Source organism: Odontesthes bonariensis, chromosome 18, assembly GCF_027942865.1.
Source record: "Odontesthes bonariensis isolate fOdoBon6 chromosome 18, fOdoBon6.hap1, whole genome shotgun sequence".
Taxonomy (NCBI): domain Eukaryota; kingdom Metazoa; phylum Chordata; class Actinopteri; order Atheriniformes; family Atherinopsidae; genus Odontesthes; species Odontesthes bonariensis.
In genome coordinates this window covers 3,712,807-3,733,811 of record NC_134523.1, presented here as the reverse complement: position 1 = coordinate 3,733,811, position 21,005 = coordinate 3,712,807, and the positions used below count along the sequence as shown (strand labels likewise).

Genomic DNA, 21,005 nt, shown 5'->3' with positions numbered 1-21,005 from the left:
TAGTAGGCGGTTTCGAACACAGCCTAAGATTGTGTCTTGTGACCATTGGAGATTCAATCCACAAACCCTCCATGAAGTCCGTAGAATAGTTGGTTAAATTGTCGTTTTTGTCTTTTTTTTTTTTTAAATACAATTATTGCATGAGCTGAAAACACGAAATACGAGGGTCAGATTTAATGAAGAAATACTAACGCTTGAAGACTAGATCTTCATTCACCCGACCGAAGCAGCTTCAAAGCAGGATGTAGAGAATTGATTCAACAGTCCTCTTTGGGTTTTTTTTTTTTTTTTTTTCAAAAAAAGGGCTGATGTTAACATCATCATATTCTGAGACTCAAATAGGTGTGAAATTAAGGTGAAAAAAAATATTTTGATCCTCAAAGAAGGACTCTTCCAAAGGGTTCCAAGATGAAATGGGCCATTACTTCAGTTGAGTGTCATAATGCTCATCCACAGATGAAACTCAACAGCCCAGTATTCCAAACAAGCATTGTCTAACCTGCATGGGTGTTGATTCAAAAACCCTTAAGAAGAACAAAATGAAATATTCTGTAGGGGACACCACTATTATCAGGACATATTAAATATGAATGGGATTTTGAGGCAACTTGGTGTTCTCGTAATGGATGTTTAAAGATGAAAACATGTTTCCTGAGCTCCTGAAATCCTTCAGAATCACCCCCAGAAAGCCTGACCCTCAGCTGCCCTTCCACAGTCTCCTCCGGGGGATTCTGGACTCTCTGCTTCTCTTTGTACCAATGCCATTAGTATGTTTTTATGTCATCTGAACCACAACAGGGTCTCTTTTACCGGAGAGTGAAAATGGCACCCTGTGCTTGTATTAAAGGGATAGTTCGCCTCTTTTGACATGAAGCTGTATGACATCCCATATTAGCAATATAATTTATGAACATTGACTTACCCCCTGCTGCGTCCTGTGAGCCGAGTTCCAGCCTCGTTTTGGCGTTGACGAAGGTAGTCCGGCTAGTTGGCTGGGGTTTAAAAAATAAAGCTTTTTGCTTCTCTAAACAATGGCCCTCATTTATCAAACTTGCGTAAGACGAAAAACGTGCGTAGGTCGGGTGTACGTTCTTTTCTGCGCAAAGGTTGGCATTTATCAAATCCATCGTGAGCGCAGGAAAGATGAAATCGCCACGACAGGTCTGAGGGCGTGTACGCACTTTTCCATTTTGACTTGCGGTGACTGCAACAGCATACATAAACAGCAGCGTCACTAGTGCGTGCCTCAGGAGTCGCAACAAATCTCTAGGTTAAAATTACAGACTTATCACTTCAAAGAAGGCCCATGTTTTATTTGACTTCAACATAAATATAAACATAAACGCAAATTAAATAAATTAAAGAAGTACAACTCCGTAATTGGAAGAGTGATGGCTTATTATTCAACCGCGCACCCTCACACCGAACAGGAGAGGCGCTTTAACACTGCGCACTGTGGAGAGGTTAGGGCACCTAAAGGGCAGGTGGATCTGTCTCTCGGCTGCGGGGGAACCCTTCTATATACGCCCGAAAAGGTATGCAATATTATTATTGCATGCGGGGTTCTCCATACATTGCCCAAAAAAATGGAGTGCCATTTCCAGATGTACATCCAGAGGACCCCGTACCCAGAGATCCCACCAGCCTGCACATTCTGTTATTCAAGGAAAAAAGACGTAGCTCCGATCAGCCACCCTCTCCTCCAAGGCACTCAAATCCAAACCTGGATCGGAGCCCCCCCCCCTCCCGTTTGTGACATGCTGCGTCGGAGAGCTGCGACCTTTTTTGTGGCCAATTTCATATCGGACCACTTCTTCCTGATCTTATTGGAGAAAAATTAAAACATCGTTAAATTTTAGATTTCATTTAATCTGGAGTTTATCACGTTTTATTGACCATCACAGTAGGGAAAATACATAACTCGTCCGGTCTGCGATCTACATCGCCAACGCTGTTGACAGCCGTCCCAGCTGTCAACAGCGTTGACAGCGTTTCTTTGCCGCCTTTCGTCTATCCATGTCGCAAATCCAGAGGTGCGGCCCTTTTATAGAAGGCGTGGTTAGGATCATTACGATGGATTTCACCCGCCGGATTTATCAACAGCCGCTCTGTTTTACAATGGGATTGGTGTGGTACGCATGTTTTGTAAATCTCACTTGATCTTCTGCGTACGACGAGTTCTCCGCTCATATCAACGATGCTTTCTACGACGGCTTGATAAATGAGGGCCAATATGCGTTCAAAAGAGTAATACATTTGCATCACAAAATCGTTTTGCATGAAAAAGTCAGACCTCACATCGCTTGGCGCTATTTTTGCCTCCCTTCATATCAATGCGTCCAGCCACCTAGCGATAGCCGCACCTGTTACGGTGTTTACTGCTCAGAAGCAGCGGACTGCTCGCTCTGCACTTCGGTCTGCACAGTTTACATTGGACGCATTGATATCAAGGGAGGCAAAAATAGCCCCAAGCGATGCGAGGTCTGACTTTTTCATGCAAAACGATTTTGTGATGCAAATGTATTACTCTTTTGAACGCATATTGTTTTGAGAAGCAAGACGCTTTATTTGTTTAGCCCCAGCCAACTAGCCGGACTACCTTCATCAACACCAAAACGAGGCTGGAACTCTGCTCACAGGACGCAGCAGAGGGTAAGAAGATGTTCAGAAATGATGTTGCTGATATGGGATGTCATACAGCTTCATGTCAAAAGAGGCGAACTATCCCTTTAAGCGGGAAAATATGATGCCTGACCGACTGCATAAGCAGAAAAACACTTGAAATGACGGAACATGATCGAACATGTTCTTTAAAAAAAATCTTTCACTGCTTTGCTCTTTCTTTACTGTGAGATCTCATTTTGTCCCCTCTCTTCTTTCCTTCCTTAATAGACCTGATGAACCACACACATGCCTCTCCCCAAACATTCAAACCCAAACAATATCGGACTGAATCTTGATGAAAAGAGCTATCCAACTGAGGATCTCCCCTGGCCAAACAGTGGACGTTCATATTTTTAACAGTCTGGAATGAGGTGAATCCTGCGGGGGGGACAAGATGGAGTGACCTGTATGGAGATGCAGAAAAGAGGGAAAACGATATTGCATGTATCACACTTTTATCATTTCTCCAGAGGAAGAAGGGAGGAGAGGATGGTCGTGAAGCAAATGGAGTTCCTCATCCGCTGGGACGTTTGAAGAAAATTTCCTTCAGAGCTTCACTGACTCTTTATACCGTCTGCATACACACAGGACTGCTTTGAACCGACTGTGAACCTGAACTGTCTTTCTTGATTCTGACTGTTGTTGGAGAGGATGTGTGTATCTCCTATGTTAGACGTTCACCGTTACCTGCTGGGAAGGATGACTGAATAAATAATGCAGTATGTCGACAGAGGGAAGTCATAATTCTAGCAAAGAGCCTTCTGCTGTCACACTGTTGCGTTCATTAATCTTTATCAAATCTGCCCCTAATGAATGAGTAATTCACTAAGTGCCTCATAGTTGTGTAACGGGCGTGCATTTTCCTTTGCAGTTTTTATATTAGTTTGTATGCACGTCCGTTAACCCTTGTATATTCTGCGTTGTGTTCTGTTGTGTTGAATGAAGAAAGACTCGGACCACGACCAGCTGCTGGTTGCTCTTTTACTGGAGGCAAGATGATGGATTTGTCTGTACAAGTCAACAGAAAAGCACATAAGGCGCTGCAACATGCAGTCTCCTCCACATAGCACACAGGTCTCAAGCTCCTCCTCTCAGCTAGTCTGGCGCGAACTGCATATAAATACATGACTGATACACTCTTTTAGTATCAACAGCAAAAATACTTTTAAATAAAAAATATGAAAATGAATTACATGAATTATAAAATACTCAATGTATTTCATAATATGAATTTCTTTAACAAGCCTAATGCAACCAGTGTAAATACATGTAAACACTATGCCCAATGAATTATAATAAACATAACGCACATACCTGTACAAGTCAACAGAAAAGCACATAAGGCGCTGCAACATGCAGTCTCCTCCACATAGCACACAGGTCTCAAGCTCCTGTTAGCAGATAAGAAAACCCTGTAGACTGGCATGTGGAAACTTTGTCTACTTGTAAAAAGTCTGTTTACAGAGTTCATATTCGACCGACACATTAACTGCATGTTCACAGCCTAAAACCTAACATTCATACACGCATAAAACAAGTTTACATTGCTCAAAAACCGAAATAAATGTTCAAAAATGAGGACCAAAACAATACATTACCTCCTCTCAGCTAGTCTGGCGCGAACTGAGAGAAGCACCGTAATGACGGCATAAAGCCTGCGACCTCTTAAAGCGACAGTACAGGTATTAACACTGTGGTCTGAATACAACACCTAGGCATAGATATGGGCAATAAAACATATATAAACCATATAGAAAACAATATTGATCAGGATTTGGTGACATTTTATATGTTAACATAAATATATAATTTCAACCTGGTTACAGTTGCATTGTTGTGACAGTTGTAAATGTTGACTCCCATTGTTAAACCTAAAATACTGGCTGTGTACGCTTTCTTCTTTCACAGAGTTTTTATTCTTTTCTGCATCACTGCAACGCTACAACACCTCACGGTCTTATAAAAGAGTCGATTCCACATGTGTTGCCTAATCACAGTCGGCTACAGTGGATATTACAATTCCAAAATAGCTTTCTGGCAGATAGAAAGCTTCATTCTGTCTCGTGCATAAGTCCAAAAAGGCTGAGTTGTATGTTCACAGTGGCAGACAATAGTTTTCCATTAGAGAAAGTGATTCTCTGTGGAGCATCGGGCCAAGCCTCAGACAATCACACAACGACCCCAAGCCCACATCTCGGGCCACCGGAATGAAATCTCATCACCTCCGGGGCCTGATTCTCACTTTAAAGTTGCTTAAAGCGACAGGCTTATCTGGAGTAAGCTTGTCCGAGTTAATAAAGTAAGAGCAGCTTATTTGATTAAGACTGCATACAAAGGAGGATGTAGTGATCTGTAAGAGAGAGGCAAGTTCATTTCCACTTTAGAATACAAACCAATGTGACCATGCAATTGTGCAACATGATTAGAAAGAGGTTTTAAGGCCATCAAAACCTCACAGGTGCATCGCTCATGTAGTCACGAGGTCCTGAAGAGGTCAAACTTTTGGTCGTTGCCAAATAAAACATGTTTGTGTGCATCAGTCAGTTGGAGGAATGGAATCAAATGCGACTCGTTGTGGGGACGTTGCTTGTGTTTCCAGGATTGTTCGGCAAATCTTCGCACTCATCCATTCCTGAATACTTAGCATGCTACTGAGCTAAGAGCAGCCAGCAGCCACATTAATGTATCATTCTAAAAAGTGGAAAGCTAACCTGGCTCTGTTCCTACAACGTCCCTACAGCAATGGGAAAGACTAAAATGAGCAGTTTAAGGTAAGTCAAAAGGTCTTCCTTTTCATCGACTCACATCATTTTAGTCCCTCTACAAAATGTGCTTAAGCTATTTAATTGCAACCTCATTCAGGGTGTAGAGCAAATTTGAAATTTGTTGAAGCAGAACACCTTCGATGACCCCTGTTCATATCAGAGCATTTAATAGCTGTGTTGGTCCACATGACAAAAAAAATCAATTAAAACTTGGTCACTGACTACATTTTACTGATTTATTTAGGTCGGTAGATACAGGTGTGTTGTTTACATATGGCTGTGTGAGGACTTGGCCATGCATTGACTTTTTTTGTTAAAAAAAATGTAAGAGCCATAATGTACGCACGTTACCTAGAATCCCATAATTTCAAAACCAATGTCGGCTAAAGACTGCAATACATTTTTAAATAGTTAAACTAGTTTGTTAGCATGTTCGCTACTTTGTTTACCCAACCTCCTGGTAAACAGGGGGGTCCCTCTCCCAAATGCATTGCAACACTTACAGAAGCTCAGTGTTCTTGTGGCAAATTCTGTGAGGAAACAGAAGGCAGAGTGTCGCACGCCTATCAGGAGTCCCATAGAAACTAACGAACTTACTCGCATTTGATGACACGCGTTTGTGAAAATATAGCGCTGAAAAGCTGAAGGTTGTTTTTCTCAACATGGAAAACGGGTACAGATACAACATGTTTTGTTTGTTGTTTTCATGGTAAAAATGCCAATTTATTTAGTGAATCTGTGGCACCGTTTTCTAACTACCATTAGGTGGCATCATAGAGCGAAATCTCCGAATTCTACACATACTTCCTTTAATTACATTCACTCAAAATGAGTACAGAAAGAGACCGTTCCTAACATTTTGCTCCAGCTTCAGTTTTACCTTCCCCACCTCTGACTTTAGTAATGGTTCATTCTGGATTCCTTGGACAAGGAAAAAAAATGCATAAAAAACTGAGGCTTTTTGATTCCGTGATGTCAGCTTATCTATAATTCCTCTTAATCAGGTTGGGGATGTAAAGCGGCCACCTCCTGCCATTTGGGCTGTAATGAACTGAAAGGCTCTTAATCTCACTAATATTAAAACCTCCTGATCAATGTGGAAGGCTTGTTGAAGGGTCCCCGTGTCTCCTTTGGAAGCAGCCAAAGCACTAACGTGACCGCGGGTCAGGGTGTCTCGCCTCCTAAGTGGGTGCTGAGATTGAGAGGGATTGATCATTGCAGGACTGTGAGTCAGCAGGGGAGAATTAAAGCAGCCACACAGCTGATGGATATCGTTCTTACAATATTCAAAGTGAAGATTATGTTACTTTTCTGGGAAATATAAGTGTTTCAAAGCTCATGGAAGGTGGAAAAAATGAGAATGGATAGAAAATGGGAGGATAAAACTAAGAATTATTATAACATAAAACTATGAAAGAAAATTTGATACTGTTAGTGTACTTTGTGGGTAAACACGAGCAAGACTAAAAAAAATGTTACACACGTGTATGAAAAATCAGTATATGTATTCGGAAGTGTGCATTAAATGTTTGCTGTAAGGCTTGAAATACTCTCACGTGTTTAGCCTCTATATGTGTTCATATGTGTCATTAGAGTTTTCTGCTTATTGATAAAAAAAAGAATATTAAATGTTTTTCGGCACTGCACTTTGATAGTAGTGCGTCATGTCAGACAGAAAATCATCAAGGAACTTAATTAACTGTTGAGGGCTGACACTCCCCAACAAAAGGCAGAAGGAAACATGACTGCCGGGAGACGTTCTTGTAGTTGACGTGTTTTTCTAACTTCAAAAAACCCACCACTGCAGGGATATTATTTACCTTGATACGCCCTTGAAATAATACTTGCAGATCAAATAAGTTGGTGTAGTAAAGGCTGTCTCAGTCTCCAACCTTTTAAATATTGCATGTTTCTCTTCCACCGCTGCCTCGGATACATCTCTCTCCTCATGTAAATGCTGCCGCATGTTTTTTTTTCTCTCTTTGGGCTTTTTTCTCTGCCTCCATCCTTCAGGCTGTTCCACTTTGAAGTCATTTCTCAGCCCTGTGAAATCTGAGATTAAAGTCCATCTGTTCGTACCCCCGCCATCGATACGTACACACATATATATATAAATATATATATATGTATATATATATAAATAAAAACACACACCCATGCACAAAAGTAGTAGTTTTTACTAGGTCAAAAGGAGCCGTATTACGACTGAGCCAAAAATAATGAGTTGAAGCAGCTCTTGTAGGATAAGTGGAGCCGCTGTGGCTGCAGTCATTTAAAGGTTTTTGCTCAGTGGCCCTCGAACGCAGGGCATTCCTCTGGACCCATAAAGGTGCACCGTGGGTTTGCAGGTCCAAGTGAGTAAAAAAAAACAACATGTATCCGCAATAAAGCTGGTGTGAATCTGATGAGGTCAACCCGCCTAATAAATGGATGTTTTATCGATGGAGTTGTTTGTTAATCATTCCAGGTGCAGCGGGGAGGAGGATGCCTCTGTACACCCCCAGCACTGTGGCTCACCCGACTGGTTAAAACAATTGTTCACACTTTCCGTACACCAGCTCAGTATGAACGGACCCATCGAGTCGGGCAACACTGCAAAGACACCATCTTGGGATGAGGAAAAGTTAAAAGCCCATCACCTACACAGTTCACCTTAACACCTATGTCTGCTCGTGGTACATTGACCTTCTAAATGACATTTGCCTCCAATCTGAGCTTGTTTGGCCTTTAAAATGCCCTCTTTCAGCCACTGTACCTTACTCTGCCCCGAAACAGTAAATAACCACGGAAAGGATCGATGAGCTGTCCGCTTAGTTGATAGGAGGAGGCTGACCGCGCTGCATGCAGCTGGAATACCATTATAACTTCAGCAGCATGTGTGTGAAGTCCACATATTCCTGCCACTTAGACATCAACATAATGACAGGGTGCAAGTGCAAGGCCTTTAATGGTTACTTAAAGGCACGGAGTAAAATCCCAGCAGAGGTACATGACTACGGCTCCCGCTGTGGTAAAGGAACAGGCAGATGACTGTCAGACAGACCAAACGTGATGAATTTATTCAGCCCTCTACAGCCATGCAGCGTAGGGCATGGACGGGTTATAAGGGTTCGGAAATGCCTTTTCAAACTATCAGTGACAACTGCTGTGATATAGCGGCACATTTACAATTGAGCGAGTGTGCCATTGTGAATGCTCGGCTTTATTGCACGGAAGAAGAATGGGTCCGCCCTCTGATAAATCACCACCTCTAAAAGGAACGTCACGAGTCGTGAAAAATGACTTTATTAATGAATCGTCACTTCCTGTTCTGATGAGCCATTGCACAGAACACCTTTCCGGGTTGCTAGGCTGAGAGAGGAGAAAGAGAGAAAGAGCAAAACTAATTCGGGGCACTTTATTCGTCTCATGAACCTTTCGACCACTTTCGGAAAATGTTGAATTCATGTCCCCATTATTTTCGCACTTCACTAAATTATCTTTGGGTTTTTTAAAGGTAGGGGATTTCTTCTGTCTGAGAGGTGTAAAACAGCAATTTTTACAATAGATTGTAAAGTAATTGCAGTTTACTTCATCTATCTTGAACTATTATGACTCCATTATGTCCCTCACCACCCATTCCATTGTGGCCACTTTAACAGTATTATCACCAGATTTTGTCGGCATAACGGCAGTGTGCCATAGTTGAAGCTCTTTAGAGCTTCCGACTTGAAGGATTTGATGTAAATGCTTTCTTTATTGAGCTCATCAAAATAAAATGATTGTAAAAAGCTTTTGTACAATTTTAGAACCACAACACATCAATTGCTGAAAGCACATGGAGCCTGTGGAGTAAAGTGGGATAAGGAGGACTGCAGAGCTGTTTCTTTGTGTCTGTGGTCAGCCTGAGTGCTGATTTTGTCTCAGGTTTTAGGGTGATCCCCCCCCGGGCAGCCACTTGAACACGTCTCACTGTTAGAGTTTCATCATCTCATCCCGCACTGATGTAGCTGTCGGAGCTGTTTTCTCTCCGCTCCACCAGAATAAAAGCAAAGAGACGGACCTCCTGACCTCCTGGATGGTCCGTCCAACCTTTTTTTCTTTTCTTTTGTTTCCTGACACCATAGAGGAGGAGTTTATGTTCCATCGCCTGCCTCTGTGTGACCTTTTCTTTCTTACTCACATCCATTTTTATTTTCAGTTTTATTCTCCTTTCTTGCTTTATTATTAGAAACTAATACAGCCTGCAAACACTTTGACCCCTTAGCGTGTTCACTATTAGAAACACTCCTGTTAGAAGCATTCTGTGGCAGAGGTCAGATGTGTTATATTTTGATTGAACTAAACTACAGCACATACATAAGCACATTGCTAACTGAATACAGTGTTGAAGCAGATGTGTGTTGTGCCATTTATTACCCTTAATCTACAACATTCCTGAGGGTCTTGCTTTTATAATACTATTTATTTGACAGCAATACTTTTCAGTCAGTTTATCAAATAGGATTATTGAATTGTGAATAAACTACCACTGTCAAACAGTGTGTTGTTGGTAGAATTAGCTCCTCTTGTTTGTTATGGCCCTGTAACGGGAGATTTTTGTGAGCTTCTTTTTCATCGACTCACATCATCCCTAACATCTACAAAAGGTGCTTAAGCTATTTAATTGCAACCTCATTCTGGGTGTAGAGCAAATTCGAAATTTAATTGAAGCAGAACACCTTCGATGACCCCCGTTCATATCAGAGCATTTAATAGCTGTGTTGGTCCACATGACAAAACGTTCCAGTTAAATTTTTAGGAATTAAAACTTGGTCACTGACTACATTTTACAGATTTATTTAGGTCTGTAGATACAGGTGCCTAGTTTACATATGGCTGTGTGAGGACTTGGCCATGCATTGACGTAAAATGTGTCGGTACATCCATTAGCAGAAATCCCCATCTCCCCAATATATTTCTTTAAACATAATCTAATATACATGAACTTATATGTACCTATACTTTGCATAAAACCTGAACTTGAAAGTTTTAAAAGACTGGAGTACCCCCCCCCCCCTTAGAGTCTTCATAGTGGTTTACTATGAAGTACCCTCCCCTTCTCACTCCCCCTGGCATGAGTTTCAGCTTGTTTAACTGCACAATGTTAGCAATTTTGGCTCTGCCTCTCCTCCTTGCTACTCATGATTTCCAACAGTTTTTTTTATCTTTTTCCTCCCCAATTTTTAATTGAATATCTCATTGCGTTAATTACTACACTTTCATGTGCACTAGAATATAATACATATCCTACTCAGCACAACGTAGCTGAAATGCTAACATGAAATGCACGAACACGAATGGTCGGCTATGGGTTTTGGTTCAATAAGGTGAGATTAGCTGAAAGGATGACCCACATTTACTGATGTATCCATCCATCCATCCATTATCTTCCGCTTGTCTGGGGGTCGGGTCGCGGGGGCAGCAGCTTGAGCAGAGAAACCCAGACGTCCCTGTCCCCGGCCATTTCCTCCAGCTCTTCTGGGGGGACCCCGAGGCGTTCCCAGGCCAGCCGAGAAACATAGTCTCTCCAACATGTCCTGGGTCTCCCCCGGGGTCTCCTCCCAGTGGGACGGGCCCGGAACACCTCACCAGGGAGGCGTCCAGGAGGCATCCTAACCAGATGCCCGAGCCACCTCATCTGACTCCTCTCGATGCAGAGATATACTGATGTATAAGAGGTTCATTTAAAACAATTTTCCTTGGCGATCAGACTCTGATGAATTATCTAGATGGAGCAGTGACAAAACAAAAAGGGAAATGATAGCATCCCCTGAAGTCTAGATGATGGTGGTAGATGAGGAGAGTTAGCATGAGTCCGATGAAGTTCCTTAGGAATCCGTAGGAGGTGGAGATCAGGAGGAGGTGGGTTAGTTTAGAGGCACTATGACAGAACAGAGGAGAGTTTTACTAAATGGGCATCAGATCGATTTGCTCCAAAAGTAACAGGCAGATGGACCACGGAATCAAAGCAGTAGCAAGAGAATTAAAAATGAGGTGGATTTGGCAGCTTGGGAAAGTGTAGCAGGATGAAAGGCCCAAACCCTAAAAGGATAGATGTGAGGGAAAAGAGCTTCCTTACTGAACTTTTTTGGAAAGCTTGTTAGTATTAGCTTTGGTTCAAGGTGCGTTTTCCTTCATTGTTTAAGAGATCCAGGCTTTTAACAAAATAAGGTGCTAAATATACGCTGTTGGCGTCGCACAGGCTTCAAAACCAAACTTTGGTGATGTGCAATTTTAATTCATGCTAATGGTGTCTGCTCAACTGAGGGAGCCGACTGCTGACTGTTGCACTTCTGAAAGGAGCAACAGTATACATGAGAAACAGAATCTGCATGGAGATGAAGATAGGACAACAAAATACTGGACATAGCAAAGAAACTGATGGTTCATTTTTAGTTTCCAACCCAGACAACAGGATTTCTTTCTGCTCTCCCAAAACCTGACCAAATCTTTTTTATTTGGGTTCGGGTTATTTTTGTCATTGAAGAATACAAAATCTATGATTCTGATCTTCAACAAAAGAATCTAAATTGATCTCAAAGAAATGTGTGAAAGAAGCACAATCCTTTTCGGAAGGATTTACTTCGTAATGTGTCAAAATTATGCAAGCAGTGGTGGAAAAACACAGGTTTTGTCCCAGGCAACATCTATAAGGTCATTGTGCAATTTTATGTGGCGTGGTCGACAAATATAAAAAAAAAGTTGATTCTTCAGTGGAAGAAACCATTTGCCCATGCTCTTTTTAGAAGAACATTCCTTTAATTTTCTGTTAGATTTAAGCAAAAACCTAGCCTAATTGGTTGAGGTGGATATATATGGATTGCTTAAACATTACCTGGAAACGGCAATACAGTTCAATTACTATTTTCCTCTGGATGAATAGGTTTCTCACCTTGGGCAGGACTCATCAGCCTTGTAACCAAGCAGCCAGGTCTGACAGGCAGATGGTAAATGAGCTAGACTTCTTTATACATTACGGTCAGTAGAAGAGGAGCTACTTACATTGCATGTTGCTGTCACATAACTTACATATTACTTGCTTCCTCTGTATAATTTTATTTTATTTCACACATTGTTCTAGGATCAAAACAGAGGAATACCCGTACGGTCAGAAGGTTTACATCACAAGGAACGTGTTCTAGAGCCGTGTAGTTGGTTCATGTTTTAATTACATATAAGCCTTCCGACAGGCAAACGGTGAATACTTAATCAGAATTCCATCGCAGATAATCACACAAGAACCACTTTACTTTACCTTCATGGGAAAAAAAAGAAGGAAAAACTGCCTTGCAGATGAAGAAACCTCATAAGGCTGCTCATCCTCAGAGATTGTTGCATGTTATGATGGACCAGATTTAGGCCAAGTACAAAAAGGTAATTTAGTTTTAGATTTAATTAAACAGCTCAATAAGATGTGGCTGAGAGCTGTCTGAATGGTCGGCGTGACTGCCGTCCGTGGGAGTGCTGAAAAGACATTAATCATCTCCCCCTCCCGCTACCTCCAACTCTTGCTTCGCGAAACAACTTTCTGATGTTAATTTGTCACAAAGCTGTGCGAATACACGTCCCTCGGGAGGATGATACCGGGCCTCCCTCCTCTGTTTTACAGCCGTCCCCATTTAATAAATCACTTGGGGAAAAATATCACATCTCAGAGGTATCTTAGACAAGAAATCCTCCCCCGGAGTTCCAACAGGGTCACATTCATCCAAGAGCTGGTGAGATTAGCATTATTTTGTCTTTACTCGAGTCATTCTTCACAGAAAATTAAACTAGGTTTCTTCAAAATGCCTTCCCCTGGTGATAGTAATGTTTACACTCTGAATGTACTCTGTCTTTGTTGTTCCTAATTTTGCCTTCTTTTTTTTTTTCTCAGGTCATTTGTTGGACACTTAGAGCCTTTAGAATTGAGACAAACTTTCCGTACCAAAGGATGACGTCTCTGATGTGGAAGCGCCCATGTGACATGTATGTCGCTCATGAAGCCCATAAGGGTGGTCCTTCACACAATTTTTACATTATTTTCCCCAAAAAACATTAACTACTCCAATATCTCATTTCTCTTGCCACCTGCCTGCCAGTCATCATCCAGTCAAGTCAACAGAAAACCGTAAGATCTTATCAGCCTCTGTGTTCCATCCATTGGATCGCAGTGTTTGCCTTCATGCTTGCATAAGCTCTGTCATGATAGCAATCTGTGCTGCCTTTTTCAACACGACACAGGTCAGAACTAAATGCTGTCGGATGAAGGTTAAATATAGAGACATTCTTGCTGTGTAACAATAAAATTTGGACTTTCTACTTAGACAAGATAAGCAGAACCATGTCACATGATCTCATGGCAGATCAGTCCAGTGGAAGTAAATCATTTAAATTTACAGTCACAACAATCAGAATAACTACCCACTTGATATTTTATGCGAGGTTATTTGTCTTTCGGAGAGAGATGACTGAGATTTGGGTTTCATTCACCCTTTAACTCACCGATGGCAATACGTTTGTAAGGAGCTATCCTGAAGGTATAGAGCTAGCTAACCAATTTTCACAATGTAACTTACGCTATTTTTGCCTCCCTTCATATCAATACGGTCAGCCACCTAGCGACAGCCGCACCTGTTACGGTGTTTACTGCTCGCTCTGCACAGTTTACACAGCAGGCAGTGATATGAAGGAAGAGAGAAATAGCGCCAAGCGATGTGAGGTCTGACTTTTTCTGGAGGGAGGATTTTGTGATGCGAATGTATTACTCTTTTGAACGCATATTATTTTGAGAAGCAAGACGCTTTATTTTTAAAGCCCCAGCCAACTAGCCGGACTACCTTCGTCAACACCAAAACGAGGCTGGAACTCTGCTCACAGGACGCAGCAGGGGGTAAGAAGATGTTCATAAATGATATTGCTGATATGGGATGTCATACAGCTTCATGTCAAAAGAGGCGAACTATCCCTTTAAGGCTACAGGGCTGAATAGTGGGTTAGTGAGCATGGCATGGTGATCATTCCCTTAGAGAAACATAGTTATGAGCTAAACTCAATGAATTATAAGAATTAATAAAGAAGCAGCAACAGAGCAGCTGAGACAAACCCCTAAATAAGAGCCAGTGCTTCAAAAAGAATAAAGGTTTTTGTATTGCTAAATTGAATATCAGTTGATATGAATGTAAAGTAAAACAACTTTCATCTTCAGAAGCTTTCTGTTCAGAATAAATGAATGAGCTGCAGTCCACATAAATGTTCGCTAGATAAATATAAATCATCCTTTTCTTCCATTGAGAGAGATAGCTGTAGCCTTAAAGCTAATGTTCAGAATTAAATCATAATGTTAACTACATTTGTTGAAGAAAATTGTTTTCACAGCAGAGTGGAGGAAGATGCACATTGAGCCTTTAACACAGAACCCAAAGCTTACAAAAGACGAGCACATTCATACATATAATCAATGATAGCAGCAGCAACAGCTTTGGCCTCAAATTCAAATCAAAACGATATTAAAAACAGCATGCTGCTGTGCAAAACATGTATGAAAGCTGATTCAGAGAGGACTACAGGAGTAATGCTGTGATACTGAAAGAGAGAACTGAGCTCTGACAGCGTATGATTTGAAAGCACGGAGACTTGAGTTCTGCTCAACAGGGCTCTGACCTAATTTAACCACAGGTATTATGCCAAACAACACAAACTTGATGACAAAACTTGAGATTAACCAGAGAAAGATTCTTTGAGAATTCTTTCTCCTGGTGCCTCTCCACTTGAGATTTTTCTTCTGGTGTAATTTGTGACATGTTGGGAAAAACCAGCAGCAAGCGGTGCTCTTGGGCTCGGACACATTTGCTCAAACATATCCATCACTGTTAATCATTTTCCTTTTTGTATTTCTGTCATTTTTGGCTGACAGATCTGTAGATTACCTCTTTCAATCTCTGTTTGGGTAGTTAAACACAACATGGCAGCCAAGCTAAGGAAGAGCAGAGGGGTCCTTCAGTCTCATTTTCATACCCATTGCCCTTTTGCAATAGCCTAGATCGTAATTTTTCCCACCCCTTAGATTTGCACTTATTTTCAAAAATAGGAATGATTCAATACAGAATGGGTCTTTTACTTTGCAGTTTTAGGATGATTCTGTATTTCATGTGAACCGTTGGCCACCTTTTTCAGGAACATTGGATGAGTTTTATAAGGAAACGCTTCATATTAAAACCATGACCCTCACCTCTGAAGATGTGTTCTTTTCCTCTGTGTTTTCCCAGATGAGAAGGTCTTTATGGGATTAAGTAATGCAGAAGTTTGAATTTTTGAAAATGCAATTATTTTAATGCCAGAGAAACAATTTACTTCTCTCTGATGTAATTAAATGACACAAAAAGAGCAAAATTGCAAATGAACAAAGCATTGGAGTGATTGACAGGGGGTGAACCCAAAAGGGGGTCTCTCCAGGGAAGTCTGCATCCTTGCTGAATAGCAGCTGGTCTGGTGGAATTTGATAGGGCTACCATCACCATACACTAAGTCCTTAATGAGAGCTTTGTCTTCCTCACATGGTGCACATGCAAAGATGAGAAAATGGGTTTTAGAGCGGATCAAATTCAGATCCCCCTTTGCTGTCAAAACCAAGAAAATGAGACAAAAGGTTGGTGAAGGTTCAAAAAGACCAATTACAGGGACTTAAAATGATCTCTTTCGAGGTCTGTCTGTGGCAGAAATTTCAACAACATTGCCAGGTGTTTGGCACAGACCTTCCCACCTCTTTACAAGCCCCATTTTCACATTGTGGAGCAGCGTGCTAGGTTAATTAGAATAGAACTCCAACAGAAATGCCTGCTCACGAGGAAACATGCTGCCATGATAAATACAGAAATAACAATACAGCTTTGTCAGCATGTCAGCTTCACTTTTAACCTTCGAAATGTTCTGTGGCTTCAATTGGCTGCTTTTAGTGTCGTCCTGCATCGCTGTCTGGTTGAAAATGCCAGTCCGGGGTTCTGACAGGTGTGTGTTGGTGTGTGAGCAGCGGGGCATTTGGGATGGGAAGGGAGCCAGACACATCAGCTCCAGGCCAAACAATTACTGAGTCATTTTGTATTGATCGAAAACGTCTCCTAGACACATTATGACTGTCTGTGTGTTATAGGGTAGGAAGCCCCTCATGTGAAGCCTCAAAAGTCAACCCAAACTTTGCTTTGAACTACTCTGTTCTCACAATGCAGGGCTCAAGCTTAATTTAAATAAACTGATGTGCTTTAACAAGTGTCGTAAAGGCGCTGATGGATAGGCAAGCGCACATTAGGCTGACTATATTTGGTGGCTGAGCGATGAGGCCACAAGCTGTCCCTACCAGGCTACTTTCACACTGGATAATTGACAGCATAGATTCTCACTCTTTTGGACTGCCAGCCTGCTGGCCACAATTCAGCTTGGAAGATGCTCATTAACATGAATTGGAAAGGTGCTGCCATCCAAGTGCTGTGCTATGAACATTGCATAACATCAGATGGGAAAATACACTATGAATAAACTATGAAAACAAAAAGGACAAGTACTACTCGGTAAACCCTACCTTTGGGCTGACTAAGTGATGGCGCTGCTGTGACTGTAACAATCCACCACAGTTTAAAAGTTCAAGTTAAAGAGCATACAGTATTTACAATAGAGCGTTAAGCATCTTTAAAGGGATAGTTCGCCTCTTTTGACATGAAGCTGTATGACATCCCATACTAGCAATATCGTGCATGACTTACCCCCTACTGTGTCCGGCTAGTTGGCTGGGGCCACAAAAATAAAGCGTCTTGCTTCTCAAAACAATATGCGTTCAAAAGAGTAATATATTTGCATCACAAAATTGTTGTCCAGGAAAAAGTCAGACCTCACAATCGCTTGGCGCTATTTTCTCTCCCTTTGTATCACTTCGTGCTGCCGATAGCCGCGCCTGTTTCACAGTGTAGACCGTGAAACAGGTCTACAGTCCCCTGCTTCCGAGCAGTAAATACTGCTAGGGGTTAATGTTCATGCACGATATTGCTAGTATGGGATGTCATACAGCTTCATGTCAAAAGGGGCAAACTATCCCTTTAAGAGGCTTGATTGAACAGCTTTAGCTGTGGAAAAATAATATTAGTGCTATCTTCTCTATGAAGCAGAAGGAATAAAAGGGTTAGGCCAGGATATTCTGAGAAAGAGCTCAACTATCACTGGGGTTTAGGTTGCTGAGGCAGTTAAACAACTGTGGGGTGGATGAGATTTGTCAGGCCCTTGGGGTATCTTGGTTGACATGCTTCTACACAGTATGGGGGTCAGAGACGGTGCCTTTGGGTAGACAGAGGGACAGGCGGGTGTGCTCCAGCGATAGAGGATCATAACAAGCCTCCCTGGGAAAGTCTATGCCAGGGTGCTGGAGAGAAGTGTGTGGAAAACCGTCAAACGTCAGAAGAAACCGTTTTTATCTGAGAATGAACACTGAACAAGCTCTTTGCCCTCGCTAGAATCCTGGAGGGTGCGTAAGGGTTTGCCATGTTAGTCAGTATTCGTGTGTTTTGTGGACTTGAGAAAGGCTTAGGGCCATGTCCCTAGAGGCATTCTGTTGGAAATGCTTCAGGAGAATGTGGTTTTAGGCCGATTCTAAAAACACACACAAGTGGATGTTTTCATCAGTATGGGTTATCCATCTCCACCTATTTAGTTTATTCAGTACATCACCGTTGTTATCCTTCTCTTAAGATGAAAAACTTACCAGTAATTATAAAGTTACTACTGTAGATTCATTGTCTGGAATAATTAAGAAAAAACAACAATTTGAAAGTTGGTTTGAGCTTCAGGTGTGACTATTTTATTATTTTTTTCTACTATTAGCCTGTATGCACAATCTTTAAAATAGTTTTTTCTGCTATGTATAGATTCTATGTTTTATGCGCAGGTTGGTTAAAATGTATGACAACACAGAATATTGGGGAAAAACTGGTGCAAACCTCCAGGGCCAGTAGCTCCACAATTTAAATGCAAAGAGATTATTGGCTAGAAACCCAGAGTTACTGGCTTGAAGATAGCTCCAGCCTGCAGTGGTCCAATAATATAAACACGGCCAGAGTCTTACCTGCAGAAGAAAATAGAACTTTATCAAGCTGGAGAATCAGGAGGGAATTCTGAAGAGGGAGCTTAGCTAAAAACCTATCAGAACGGGGCCACAGGGGAATGCATTTTTACAATCGAAATATTCTTTAACTGTAAAACGTCCATGTTGCTCACCGCATGCAGTGAGACCTGCGTCACAGTTTATCAGTGTTAATACATGTTGAGGTTGCCACCGTACATGCAACGACACTTAGCAACAAAGATGGTCTACCATTGTGAAAATATTGAAAGTAGATAACTGTAATGTAAAATTGACATCGGGTCAAATTTACTTCTTATAGTGTTAGCTTGAACCACTGTGAATTTCTTGTGTTTTGAATTTTTCTAGATGGCAAAAAATTTTGAGAGCGCGCTGACTGCTGTCTACAGCAGCATTCATCCATGTTTCTGAGTTGCTTTTTTCTTTTCCCACTGTGGTACTTTTTCAGCAGTAACATGGCTAATACATCAGATAAAAAAAGAAAGAAATGAAAAATAAATTGTACTCTTACTCATTTTACAATTGTCTTCTTTTTGTCAGTAAGCACAAACATAACCTAAGTTCATTTATGAACCTGAATCTGAACCTGACTAAATATGTCGGTAATAGGCTGCACTAACAAAGCACTTTGTCACTAAGACTTCCTCGCCATCAGACTCACTGAAATGTGAAGGTATGTGTGAAAAGTAAAAGCAAGAAAAGGAGAAATAATGTGACCTTTTTTCTTCTTTTTTTCCCCCTATTTTTTACCACCAATCATGCCGCAAGCGCATATCTGTTGCTATGGCAGCATGAAATGAAAATTTTACAAGGGTGCCATACATTTTTAAACCACTTATTGGCATTGCCTCAAAGGTAGCACCTCCCGCTGCCCTCCCCTTCAGCTGCTGTTCAGCTACATCAGTGTCAGGCTTCCGGCTCCCTGGAGGAAGGCTTCCGCAGCGGGCCGGCTGGGACTCAGGAGCCTAATTGGGGCCCGAGGATGCCTCCCTCTGCTACTACAGCTGTGCTGCCGCTGGCTGATGGTAGGATCAAAACCCCATGACTAGCCAGAGGTCAGAGGTCAGCATGTGGCTGCTTGGCATGGGGGACCAGAGGAGGACCAGGCTGTGACAGCAGGCGATCAGGCATCGTTGTCCTTCAGTCTGCATGAACTCTGACTGACGCCCTCAGCTGCACAGTCTGCCTCTGATGTATAAACACAAAGTTAAATGGAGTCGATGTTTGTATGAGATGGAGCTCCTCTGTGAATCAGGCAAGTAAAAAAAAGTTGACTTGCTCTTTTTACTTTTGGTCTTTGTTTAAAGTTGATCGTGTCATCTTGCTATGGCAGTTTTAAACAAATCATCTTTTTAGTTTGCCAGGATTTCTAGCATGTTCATGAACCTGTGTGATCTGCCATATCATAAATACGTCACTAAGTGATGAATCAGTTGCATTTTACTTTGCATTCCTTCTTAAAGGTAAAAGTGATTCACTCTCAAATTGAAAAGTTGTGGCCAGAGGCAGCCAAGGTCTGATTTTAAGCCCTTTTTGGTCCGTACCAGGTCTTGAAATTAGGTCAATTCAACCTCAGATGAACAATAACTGATTACATATTACTCTGTGTTAGTATATAACCGAAGCTAAGCCTAAATACATCTCGTGCTTTCATCAACAGCTTGTAGAGCCACCCATATCAACAATAATTTGAAGTAATCGTCTTCTTTATGTGGTCAGAGGTCTCTAACATTGTTGAGGAGAATTTTGACCCACTGGTTTTTACATTATTGCTTCAGGTCATTGATGTTTGTTTACATTTGTCTATGCACAGTTCTTTTAAGGACCCAACACAGCGGTTCAAGGTCTGGACTTTAACTGCACCATTGCAGCACTTTGATTCTTCCCTTTTTCAGACACTCTGCTGTAGATCTGCTGCTGTGTTTGGGATCATTGTCCTGTTGATGACCCAGTTTCAGCCGAGCTTTAGCTGTCAGACAGATGGCCTCACATTTGACTCTAGAATACTTTGGTATACAGAGGAGTTCATGGTGGACTCAATGACTGCAAGGTGTCCAGGTCCTGTGGCTGCAGAACAAGCCCACATCATCATCCCTCCACCACCGAGCTCAACAGTTGGTATGAGGTGTTTGTGCTGATATGCTGTGTTTGGTTTTCTCCAAACGTGCTGCTGTGCATTATGACCAAACATCTGTACTTTGGGCTCATCTGTCAAAAGGACATTGTTCCAGAAGTCTTGTGGTTTGTTCACATTTGACGTTGCAAACTAAGCTAAGCCTCCGTGCTGTTTTACTGTTTTGAGAGAGAAGAGGCTTTCTCCCAGTAACCCTTCAAAACAAGTCACACTTGTTCAGTCTTTTTCTAATTGTACTGTCATGAACTTCAACATTTAACCTGCTAACTGAGGCCTGCAGAGTCTGAGATGTAGCTCTTGGATGTTTAGCAGTTTCCTT

The 21,005-nt window shown here is 41.7% G+C and overlaps 1 protein-coding gene across 1 annotated transcript in view; it reads left to right on the top strand.

The window, feature by feature from the left end:
* khdrbs3 (KH domain containing, RNA binding, signal transduction associated 3) overlaps positions 1-3,501 on the top strand; it is a 133,074-nt gene extending 129,573 nt beyond the window's left edge. Inside the window, exon 11 of the transcript XR_012767184.1 lies at positions 2,893-3,501. The gene's annotated coding sequence lies outside the window, so the exon portion shown is untranslated. The remainder of the gene's footprint in view (positions 1-2,892) is intronic.
* Positions 3,502-21,005: the final 17,504 nt, after the last annotated feature.